Genomic DNA, 13,334 nt, shown 5'->3' with positions numbered 1-13,334 from the left:
CAAATACATCCACCCCATATCAATATCAGACTAGATTCGTAGCCCCAACCACAACATCATGGGGGCTTCGAGCATTTGGAAAGCTATTTCCCACTCCTTTGACATTATCAAGCAGGGATTAGCCTCGAAAGTTGGGGATGGTTCTCAAATCAGAATTGGCTCTGATGCCTGGGATAGATGTGGGAATGCACACATCCTACCTAGAGATATGTGATAGGACCTAATGGCAGTGGGCATAACATAGCTTTCCCACATTGCGACAATGGGATGCTCGGCTTGGCCAAACATGTAGTGGCTAGCCTTTGAGAATGTGGGAATAAATGAAAGATGGAGTAGGGAATGGATGCGTTTCATGGGGGCATTGGAGGAAGCTAACATCCAGATCACTGATAGGGAGGATGAACTTATATGGGCAAAGGATCCCACTGGCAGATATTCCCCAAAAGCAGGTTTTGCTGCAATTATGGAGACTCGGGCAATGGGGGAAACCTGCTGATGGTGGCAGCATCTCTGGAAACTGAAAGCCCCCCACAAATCTCAGCTCTTCATGTGGGGCATACTCTCAAACAAAATTCCCATGAAGAAAAATTTTAAAAAGCACAATTGCCATGGCCCTTCCTGTTGTTGCCTGTGTAAAGCTGATTCAGAAGATACTGATCACCTCTTCCTTCACTATCCGGTTTCGGCTGGAATTTGGAATTTCATCATTTCGACACTCTCAATTCAAACTCACTCGGTGGGACAGAATGTAAATGAAACTTGGTAGGTTTGGTGGTTGAGTGTTGCCACACAGAAAATAAAAAACTTGCCTCTCATTGTATGTTTGGGTATATGGCTCATCTGAAACCAAAGGATATTTCGGGAAAACAACATCTTGGGGGCAACGACATGCAATCATATGCTGGCCATCTCAACATGATCCTAGAGGATGCGATTCAACGTCCCATTAGAGTCATCAACCCTGAAATCATTGACAGAAGCTAGCCGTGGGCCTATTTTGACGGTTCGGCTCAACCTGAGCACTGTGGTGGGGGGGTTGTTCTTTGTTTAAATGATTTTGTTTTCTTCACAAGCAAAGTGGGGCTTGGGAGGGGTACAAATAACTATTCCTAACTAAACAACCTTAGACATCTCCTCCTTTTTGCAAGAGAGCAACAATGCCACAAAATTCAGATTTTTGGGGACTCTCAGCTTATCATACATTGGATCAATGGGACCTATAAATATCACTTGCAAACACCTAGAGATTTGGTGGAGGATTCTATATACATAAAATCTCAGGGTTTTTTTTTTTTCTTTTCTTCTCTCATATCTACAGGGAAAGGAATGAAGTCGTTGATATTCATTCCAAAGAGGCCGGGCAATTGATCAGATGACACTGGTTGATTCATGAGTTTAGGGATAGGTTTTTTTTCTAGATCTACCACAAGCCCTTCATTAAAGTGGCAGGATATCTACAGGAATGATATATGCAATCATCCTATTTAGCTTTTTTTTATTATTTTGTTTATATTGCAGCTGTTAGTTTATCTAGTTTATAGACTTATGGCCCTGGTTTACCATCGATCCTTCATGTTATGAAGGATGATATGTAAATATTATTTTTTTGCACATGACTTTTGGACTGATAACTTTCTGGATAGTAGTGAAAGAATTTCCCATATGCTAGTATACAACATGTAATTTTCTTAATTATTAATGAAAATTACACCTTTTCCACGGAAAAAATAAATAAAAATAAAAATATAATATATATACTGTAAAAACATTATAAAAATAACAAACTATCCATGAGGATGGTTTGAGGAATTTGGGATAGGTCTGTAGCTTGAGAAAAGTTTGTAGTTGGCGCTAGGGTTTTGCATTAGGGTTCCATGGCGAGACACGCAGGGGGGAGCGCTGCTCCCTCCTACAGTCAAGCAGTCACAGAGGGAGGCAAGGAAGCAGGAGGAAAGCATTTTAAAAAACCATTGGAAAATATTTCAGAAGCAAGAGGCAAGGAGACAGTTGGAAGAAACGATTTCCAGGATCAGGAAGGGAATCAACAGGAAACAAGTAAAGAAAGGGAGAAGGGAGGCGATAGTAGAAAAATGACTCCTACGAAAACCATGGGAGTCTGCAAACCCAAATCGAGCATCATTCCCTGGGTCATACTGAGTGATCCAGCGATTCAAGTGCATAGGGACCATATGAAAGAACATGTGATCATTTGCAAGTTCATGGGGTTATGGCCAACGGAGAGGGCATTACATATCTGGATTAGGAGCCATTGGAAGTGAAAGGGAGAAATACATTTACATCTGGGTTCTAAGTTCTTCTTCACAGTGGTGTTCGCAAGCCTAGAGGACAAAGATAGAGTGTTTGAAGGAGGGCCTTACTTCCATGTTGCGGCAGGACTCTACATGCGGCCATGGATGATGAATTTTGTTCCGGAACGTGAAACATTTACATTTGTACCGGTCTGGATTAGACTATATTGATTACCTCTAGATTACTGACAACCAAAATCTTTGAAAACCATAGGCAACAAGATGGGGAATTTTCTGAAGATATCATAGGCAACTCTAAAAGGTAAATATACCTCCTTTGCCCGAATATGTGTGGAAATGGATCTATCTAGAGCCCTTCCAGAAGCAATAATTTTAGAGGTATATGATGAAGAATGGGTGAAAACAGTGGACTATGAGCACATACCATTTAGATGCCACAAATGTCATGAAAACGACCATCTATTCAGAGACTGCCCAACAAATAATATGGAAGGAAATGGGAAAACCTCTTTGGATAGAGATCACGAGGGTTTCACCAAGGTTGGGGGCAAAGGGAAAGGGGGAAAATAGTCACACAAGAAGAATAGTGAAGACAGACAGACAAGACACAATAGTTTCAAAATCCTAGAGGAAGTAGAGGAGAGCGTGGAGATAGTCCAGGACAGGGAGAACGCAGTTAAGGAGTAGGATATGGAAGCTGAAATGGAGGATATCCTAGTAAACAAATAGCAGAAGGAGGAGCTATAAAGCTGCATGGAGATCAGCAAGGACCATGAAATGACTCCAAGTGAGGCAGGAATGGAGGACCAAGAACTACAGGAGATTCTAGACAAGGAAAATCTAGATCTAGAACTATTTCTGGAACAAGGAAAGAACAAAGGAGTGGACTCCTTACCAAAAGAATATTATGATCATGTTCAATAGCTCTTTCCATGGAGGGCACAATCTAAGGGAACTGGTGTCAAAATAAATCACAAAATCCAGGAGAAAAGTGGGGTCAAAATGATGGAGAACTCACAGGCCCAATCTCCAAAGAACTCAGGAAGGAAAAGAGGAAGGAAAAGACAGAATGAATTGTTGAATGAATGTGGAAAACTACTGATTAGCTCCGGTAAGATGAAATATCTTATCAACTATTACTTTACTAACCTTTCTTAATGAAGCTCACAACCTGGAATATTAGAGGTATAGGCAGTAGAAGGAAACAAAGGAATCTAAGTAACAAAATAAAAGAAGGAAACCCAGACATGGTCTTTATTCAGGAGACCAAATGTTTAATGGAGAAAATAAGAGAAATTCATAATAAATGGTTAATCAAGTATGAGTATTTAGAGGTCAAGGCAAATAACTCGGCAGGTGGGATTCTCACGCTGTGGGATCCATAGAAATTTGGAATCCTGGATGTTGAAGCATCCAAGAACTATCTATCTTTGGTGTGTAGTCCTGTAGGTGATAAGGAGACATACATGGTAACAAATGTTTATGGACCTCAGAAGCAAGTAGATAAACTCAAGCTTCTTACCTCCCTGGAAAATCTAAGAGCACGATATCCCAATATGCCTTGGATAGTTGCAGGTGATTTCAATATGATAAGATCTCTTTCAGAAAAAAAAGGAGGCACTAGACAGCTAGGTAGAGATTCTAAAGCCTTCCAAGATTTCATCATGAACATGGGACTAGTGGACACCGAGACAATAAATGGAACCTTCACGTGGAACAACAAAAGGGGAGGGGCTTCTCAAGTGGCTTCAAAACTTGATAGATTTATCATCTCTGAGGATCTCCTCCTCACAAGACCAGCCATCACAATGTCCATTCTATCCTTTGGGGGTTTGGATCGTTGGCCAGTTTAGCTAGAAGATACCTTTATGGGCTCTCCAAGAAACAGGCCCTTTAGATTCGAGAATGCCTGGCTCTCACACCCCAAATTCACCAGTAACATTGACAAATGGTGGAAAGAGGATCTGAATATTCAAGGTACTAAAATGTACATGCTCTAGTAGAGACTGAAATATATTAAATCCAAACTTAAAGCTTGGAACAAAAAGGAATTTTGCAATATCATCAAGGCTAGAATTGAGACTGAACAGAAACTCCAAGAAATCAATTAGATCAATATCACAGAGGGCTTCAATGAAGAGAGGAAAAAGCTAACTAATTCTTTGCAGGAAGAATGGGAGGATTGATGCTTACAAGAGGAAACTTTCTGGAGACAAAAATCCAGGATTCAATGGATCAAAGAGGGAGAAACAAATACTAATTTCTTCCACAAATCCACTATGGCCCATAGGGCACATAATAGAATCACAAAGATTAAGGATTCTCAGGGTGTTGAGCTTGTCTCCCACATGGACATGGAATCAAATCTAGTACAACACTTCTCTAATATTGCAAAGGAGCCAATGGAGGATATATCTAGGTTCATTAATCAGTTCACCGAGTAGATCCCGAAGTTGGTCACTAGAGAGGATAACCACAATCTCAATAGGCTAGTCTCGGAAGAGGAGCTCAGTGAGGTGATCAAGGAAATGCAAAGTGGAAGAGCACCAGGCCTAGATAGATTCAATGTTGATTTCTTCAAAGCCTGATGGGATACAGTCAAACAGGTAATCCTCGAGGTTGTGGAAGACTTAAGAAAACACAAAAAGGTTCTGAAAGCACTAAATGCTTCCTTCATAGCTTTAATCCCCAAAAAGGAAAATGCTATGAATCCAGATGGATTTAGACCCATAGCCTTATGTAATGTGGTCTATAAAATCATCTCCAATGTGGTAGCCAATATACTCAAGCCCCTACTACCTTCCCTCATCTCGGAAGAGCAAACAAGCTATATGGAAGGATGACAAATTCTCAACAACATCATCCAAGCACATGAGCTGGTTCACTCTATGAAAAGCAACAAGCAAGCAGGCATGATTATTTAGTTTGACATTGCGAAAGCCTATGACAAACTCAGCTGTTCTTATATCAGAGCTACTCTGAAAGCATATGGCTTTGACCAAAATTGGATAAGATGGGTTATGGCACTAGTCACCGTGACCAGTTTTTCCATTCTTCTTAATGGAGCCCCTTCAAACACATTCACACCTTCCAGAGAGCTTAGACAAGGCGATCTGCTCTCCCCTTTCCTCTTTGTCCTCATGATGGAAGGGCTAGGTAGGGCAATCAAAATGGCAAATGTTGAAGGTCGAATTCAGGGGATCAAGCTCACCCCGGATGGAGAAGCTAACACTCATCTACAACTTGTGGATGATACTATACTACAAGGCATACCCACAGTCAAGGAAGCAAGGGCAATCAAAGATATCTTAAACGAATTTGCTATGGTGGCAGGTACAGAGGTAAGCCAAAACAAGTCCAAAGTTTTTTTCTTTAATACTAATATTGCTATACAGAGAAACATTACCAGGATTCTAGGTTTTCAAAGGGAACAGTTGCCTTCCAAATATCTTGGAATTTCTCTTACTGATAAACCTCTCAGCAAGAAAATATGGGAACCAATTTTAAATGAACTTCAGGACAAAATCAGAAAATGGACTTGCAGATCTTTAAACTTAGCAGGGCGACTTGTGATCACACAGGCAATCTTGCAATCCATTCCCCTTTTCGTGTTTGCAGCCATCCTTGCTCCTCAAGGTATTAAGCAGGAAATAAGGAACATTCAAAGGGACATTCTGTGGGGTAGAGGGGAAGAGGAAAAAAAGTGGGCTTTAGTTGCCTGGGACAAGATTTGCAAGCCCAAACCATGGTAGCTTGGGGCTGCATGATCCAGAAACTCTTAGTAAATTTTCGGGAGCTAAACTTTGGTTGCAATGAATCAAGGAGTCGAATGCCCCCTGGGCCAAGCTTTGGAAACAAAAGTATGCCAAGCACTGGTAGGAAACGGATCTTATTAGAATGACAGGACAAATCAGAGGCTCACACATATGGAACCTTACTTGGGAGAACAAAAGCATTATTCACCAGCATTGTTTTTGGGAAATCTGACCAGGGGACCGAGCTTGATTCTGGGAGGACAGCTGGCAACAGGAACCCATCCTCAACAGGATTGACCTATCAGCCCTCAAGGGAGACACAGAAAGCAAAGGCCTATTATTGGTAAAAGATTTTTGGGACCAGGGAAGGAAAATGAAAAATGGAGGAAGTGGAAGGAACTAAGTTACAGTGATGAGAGTCCCTTGAAGGCCATGGCGGAGGCTCTCACCATGGACTTAAAGCATAGATGGATTTTGGTTTCCTCTTCACATGACAAATTAAGATGGGGGAAGAATAACGAAGGTAACTTTAACCTCAAAGAGGAAAAACAAGCAATGACAGGATTCAACTTTGTAAATGCTGATAAAATCTGGAAGGAACTTTGGCAAACTCCTCACTGGATGAAAATAAATTTATTTATCTGGCTTGTGCATCAAATAAAGATCTTAACTTGGGAAAACCTCCTAAAGAAAGGCTTTATTGGCCCTTCCATATGTCACCTATGCAGCTCACATGAGGAAACGATTGAACACCTGCTCAACCTCTGCTCTTTTTCTTCTACTAAGGTGTGGGACTGGGTGGCCTCAAGCTTCTGACAAATCAACAGGGATAGTCTCAGCATATCCAACACTTTGAAAAACTGGAGGAAGAACTTCTCAGAGAAAGAGATCATCAGCAAAGTTTGGATGCTAGTACCAGGCTTTTTCATTTAGAATGTTTGGAAAGAACGCAATAGGTGGATCTTCATAAATAAAGCTAGCGAACCCCAGCATATAATAAATAAAATTCTAAAAAAGCTTAAAGAAACAGTTAAGAGCGTTTTGAGTTCGATTCCCACGAATCCTCCTCTGCCTCACGAGGAGATTATTATTCTTAATTTGGGTCTTCAATCCATCAATCCTCAAGGAATAAGGAAGGAAGTGAGAAAAATTAACATAGGGACCAGTGGATGGCAGACCCCTCCTCAGGGCTTCTTCAAAGTAAACATTGATGGAGCTTCTAAGGGCAATTTGGGGGAAGCTGGCTTTGGGGGTGCTATAAGAGATCCTTAGGGGCACACAAAATACATCTTCCATGGCCACTTGGAAAAGGGTACCAATAACATGGCTAAACTTCTGGCATTAGATCAATGCTTGGAAATCCTAGTGGAGGCAAATTTACAGAATGTTATCATTGAAACAGATTCAGATTTTATCATCAGACCAGCTAAGAAGATTCACAATGGAACTTCACCAGATAAAGTTTTGAAGCACTGGAAGCTGCTACAAGTTTTTCAACGTATCCACTCTCACTTGAAAACCGTTAAAACGATTAGATTTGTTCATGTTAGAAGGAAGGCAAATATGCTTGCAGATCGGTTGGCCAACAAAGGTGTGGTCAATAAGGACAGGGATTCTCGACATGCTTGGGAGTTTTTACCTAAAGGGAAACTGTGAGAGGACTGTTTCATCTTGGCAACCAAAGATTGGGATTTATGGATGAACAATGCTAATAGAATGGATTTGGGAGACAAGAGTGAGGATGATATTACCTAATTTGTCTACAATTTTGGGATATGGTTGCTCTCCACGACTTTGTTAACTTTTGGATGAATGAGGAAGGTTTCAAGTCAGGCAATGACACAGAATGAACTGCTTGGGTGTATTTGGCTAAGCGGGTTTCTGTTGGTGACTCCAGGCAGAAGGCTCCGCAAGGTCTTCGGGATTGTTCTTGCTTTTTTGCGAAACCATGAACTCAACACCATAAGTGGTATTTCGTGCGGGACTTAGATGGCATTTGGTATTTTGGTAGGTACATGCGATTCCACTCAGTGGGTAACACGTGGAATCAAGAGGTGAGAGAAAATTGTTCTCATCACACGGTTAACCTCTGCACTTCTTGTCTGTGCAATATCCCCGATGACCGTTGGATCAGGATTATGGATTCAATGGCTGAGATGGGTCGTGCTTGTTGCCTTTGGGTTCCAAACATGTTTCTGTTTATTGGACCCAATTTAGAGTTGCGGTCAAGTCCGTTTGCAAGGGGCAGTGGGGTCCACTATGGGTCCTTGTATGAGCCGTGAGCTTTCCGCGAAACCATGGAAACAAAACCCCAAAACGTTATGTGGTATATCGCGTGGGACATGGCTGGTATCTGGTATTGTGGAAGATGCATGCAATTCCACTCAGGGGGTAACACGTGGCAACAATAGATGAGAGAAAACCACTCTCATCGCGTGGTTAACCTCCATGCTTCTCATCCGTGTGATATCCCCACTGGCCGTTGGTTCGGGACTTTGCATTCAACAGCTGGGATTGGTTGTGCTTGTTGCCCGATTGTGGGTCCCTTTGCTTGGTGGTCATTGGATTGGGGTTACATATTCAAAGATAAGGATTCGGTTTAGTGGACTTTTTTATTGTTGCCATTGGGTCCATCTAGTGGATGTAGTAGGAACCACTTTGAGTTGTTTGTAAGAATCTTGCAAGCTTCGGTCCCTGGTTTTTTATTGCCCCTGCTGTCTGGGGCACTCTGTATATTATGTAATTTTTTTCAAATTAATAGAAGGTTCATCTCTTACTTATTAAAAAAAACTATCCATTATAAACTCTCCATTTTTTCCGTGTCACACCCACATTCCAGTTTCACTCCTGAAATAACTAGAACATAAACAATTTTTTGTTTTTCTTTCCACATGATAAGTAATAAAACATATACATAATCAACTTTGATAACACAATGTCATTATAATTCATGAATTATGAAATGCATGGTCAAGATATTATACATATTTTTATGTTTCTAATATACATTTAAGTTTCAAGGCAAGCAAAGGTTTTCACATATTTATGTAACCCTTGCAATAGTAATATAATGTGGTGTTTAATTTCGGACAGTAGCACGGTGACCTGGCCTTATTAACTATTAGTTTAATGGAGGAAATCCACCTTCTTGGATGTGTTAACCACGATGACACTTGGAGGCAGATCCTGCGTTCTCTCCTTCTGAGATCATCCAACGACTTGAGCCATAGCGATTTGATTAGAGAAGCCAATTACGCCTAGGGTTGAAGTTCATTTTTCCATTTGGGTTTTTGGTAGCTAGGGTTTTCCGACTCTGCAACTGAACCATACCCAATGTTGTACCAACTGGTTAGTTCCTCACTGCTGGAATTTATGTTTCTCTTTTCCTGGTTACGGTTAACCACAGTTGAATTCTGTCACCGTGAATATCCTTCTAGTTCCCCTGTGTTGACGGGTTTGTTTTCTCCAATGTTGGAGCTAATTCTCAGTGAAATTCATACTGGTATGTTACCATGAACTCGGCTATAGGATGGTCTCTGGAATATTGGTTCTTTTTGACAATTTATTATGTGATATACATGTTAACTCCAGGAAGATGTTTTCTCTGTACAAAATTAGAGTTGAGGTATTTCAGAGTAAGGGAATTCTCTCAGGTAAAACCCTACCCATCAGTTTCTAATACACTAGTTTGGAGTAAAAACCCTCTATTGACAATTCATTTTGTTGTAACAGTTTAAGACTCTTATCTAAGTTTTCTCCAATGAACAATTTTAAAAGAGGCAATGTTGACCTTGTCTCACCGAACTGTTTTCTCTTCTGGTTTTCTCTAGGTTTTATTCTAACTTGGAATATGCTTATTTGGGTTCTATTTGGTACAAACCCTAGAGCACCTGTGTGCTCAAACTTATATGGCTTTTGCGTTACTGTTAATTAGAAATGAGTTTTCCCCCACATTAGTTTTCGCTGATAGACATTGCATTCCGTCCCCATTAATGTGATTATTAGGTTTTCATGACAGTGCCTTAAACACTTTGCGGGGATGAGTTTCATGGCCTAACCGTGCTCCTCACAGGTTTTTCCTTTAGATAGACTTTTAGTGTGTACATTTTATTTAGATACTAAAGCATTAGCCTATTTAGGCTATGAAATAGTTCTTGTTTTTTCTACAGTTAATGAATTCACACACACACACACATATTTCCTGTTTTGAGGCAGAAGAAAACCCAGAAATTATATAACGTGGTTCTGTATACAATTACTTCCTTCATTTTGGTTCTGATTGGAAATGTTATGAATATGTGTTTTATTAATAAACATTGTTTCCTTTCAACTCAAATGTGTGATATGAAAGGTTGTGAAAATAATAGTTAAGGCCATATATTATCTTATTGTAATTTCCGGTTTGATTTCTATTCAGATAATCTATTTGTTCCTTGGTTTCTAATTTAACACTTAAGTAACATGTATCAAATATTTTAATTTATTTCTCTGTCTCTATTGAAAGATACCTCCGTTTTACAGGGTCAAACCCTTGGTTTTCCGGGTTAATCCTTTGTAATACTGAATCTTATTTTCTCAATTATTCTTTACTTGGTTCTGACAGACAACCTTCAATGTTTAGTAATTTTTTGTATGTTTCAAGAAAATCATTCATCCAAATGCAATATTTCTTATATGAAACTAGATTTTGTTCCTGGAATATTTTATTTTAATGTAATAGAATTATGTGAAATTTATTTTTCCAAAACTTTGACACAAAGATACTATTCATTACAGTATTATAGAAAGAACTTTAAAAAATCTATTCTTTCATAAGCTTTCCCACAGGAAAAAAATGAGTAATAATTTTATTCTTAATTTCACTTCTTTAATATCAGTCCCTTAATTTAACTGAAAAGTTACAAAATTTATAAACTTATCTGTCAGGAGATGCTGTTAAGGAAAACTGTTCTCTAAGAAGGTCTCTCCACCCAACCGTGAGACTGGATATTACGTCTAGTTTCCCCCAGAGATTCCTCCAGCCACACAGTGTAGGAATTTAGGAATTAAGCCTTCATCTTAATAATTATGTACCTCAATACCACCCTAGTCCAGTCCATAACTTAACCCTTTCCAGGTCTCCAAAGGTTCCATTGGTTCAACTGCTGGCTCTAGAATCCTCCTTTTTTCTTTTTTGATAATGTCTCCTCTTCCCTTTTCCTCTGAGGAAAAAAGCTGTATCCTTCATAACTTTCCCAATTGTCTGGTGGTTCTTTTCTTAAAAAAAATAATAATCTTGAATTCAATTATCCTCAATATATTTTTCTATCATAATTTTCCAGGTCTCTTTAAGTCACGAGTAATGGAATTCACCACATAGTAAAAAAAAACTTTAGAATTAATAATAGTAACTTAGTAAATGTTCCTAGGGATGTTACATATTCCCCCCTATGCAAAACATTGTCCTCGGTGTTTGATTCATTCTGCTGGAATAAGTCAGGATAAGCCTCGTACAAAAATTTCTCATCTTCCTAAGTAGCCTCCTCTGGGCTAAAGTTCTTTCATTGTGCTTTAACTTAGGTGATGGCTCACCTACGTAGCATGGTTTCTCTCTACTTGAGAATGTGCAGAGGCTCTACCAAAATTTCTCTATCCGATTCGACCTATACACACCCAAGGCCCGCCATTAGCTCATGTTAATTGTACAAATACTTATAATAACCAGTTGCATAAAAGAATAAATAATAATGAAAAAGCAATTAACTATTGTATTTTTTTTTACTTGTACATTATGCCAGTCAATTACATCCTGAGGATCATACATGTAATTTTCCAATAAAGAAACATGAAATAAATTATGAATCTAAATATGACTAGGTACGGCTAATTTATATGTTACTGGTCTGATTCTTTCATGAATGTGAAAAGGCCCACAGTGGCGGTGGGCCAACTTGGTGCACCCTCCCCAATGTAAAGTACTTTTCCTAGTTTTAACAAGTAAGTATACATGATCTCCAATCTGGAACAATCTATAGGTTCTTTTATTGTCTGCATACATTTTATGTCTATCTTGAGCAACTTTTAGATTTTGACGAACTTTCTTTACTGCCTACTCCATATCAGCCAACATTTCAGGTCCTAACACTAGTTTATCTTCAGGGTTGTTCCAGTTAATGGGAATTTTTCATTTCCTTCCATAAAGTACTTCAAATGGACTCATCCCCAATGATTCGTGATAGCTGTTATTATATGCGAACTCAACCAAATGAAGGTACTCCTCCCATTTGGTTGGTTGTTGCATCACAAACATCCATAGCATATCCTCCAGTATTTGATTCACTCGCTCTGTCTTCCCATCAGTCTGAGGGTGGTAAGCGGTGCTAAATTGAACCTGAGTACCTAGTCCAGTAAAAAGAGATTTCCAAAAGGCTGATGTAAATTTTACATCTCGATTAGAGATCACCACTTTTGGTATGGCATGCAACCTCAATATTTCTCTCATGAATATGGAAACAATTCTAATAGATTTATAGGTGGATTTAATAGGTACAAAATGAGTCGTTTTTCTTAATTTATCCACTACAATCATAATAGAATCATTCTAATTCTTAGATCTAGGCAAACACGTAACAAAATCCAAAGTGATGGTATCCCATTTCCACTCAGGGATGGGTAGCGGGTGGAGCAATCCAGTAGGGTGTTGGTGTTCCACTTTAACTTGTTGGCATTCTAGACACTTAGCTAAATACTCAGTGATATCTTTTCTCATGCCTGGCCAAAAGTAATCTCTCTTTAATGCAAAAAATAATTTTTGATATCTTGGGTGGGCAACGTATGGACTCCGATGGAATTCATCTAACATAAACTGTTTTAGGGAGGTTTGATTGGGCACATATATTTACCCCTTAAAAGTTAATAGATATTCATAGCAGGGAAAATTTTAGGGGCTAATATTCACAACTGGGCTAATTTTCCATGATTTTTCCAAAAAAAGATTCGCTAATTTCCATTTTTCTAAAAATTATTCGCCCAAAATTTATAGTATAAAATTGTTTTACTGTAAAAATCACCAAATTTTTATATAGAGATTGCATAAAATTATTAGAAATTTGAATATTTTTACAAAAATATTGCTAAACATTTTACATATTGCATATTATGAACTAGTGAAATTCGCCAAGGTTTCTAAACATTAAAATAATTTTCCATCCTTAAAATTTTCCCTGCTTCATAGCGTAAACCATAATCAAATTCTTCATTACAAATTTGTGCATTATTAGCTTGCTACCTTAAGAATTCATACTCAGGATCTTTATGGGATGCTTCCTTA

This window comes from Pinus tabuliformis, chromosome 2_1 (genome assembly GCF_031772625.1).
Source record: "Pinus tabuliformis cultivar Carrire ecotype Pingquan chromosome 2_1, CPIR1, whole genome shotgun sequence".
Classification (NCBI taxonomy): domain Eukaryota; kingdom Viridiplantae; phylum Streptophyta; class Pinopsida; order Pinales; family Pinaceae; genus Pinus; species Pinus tabuliformis.
Note: the sequence above shows the minus strand (reverse complement) of the source record.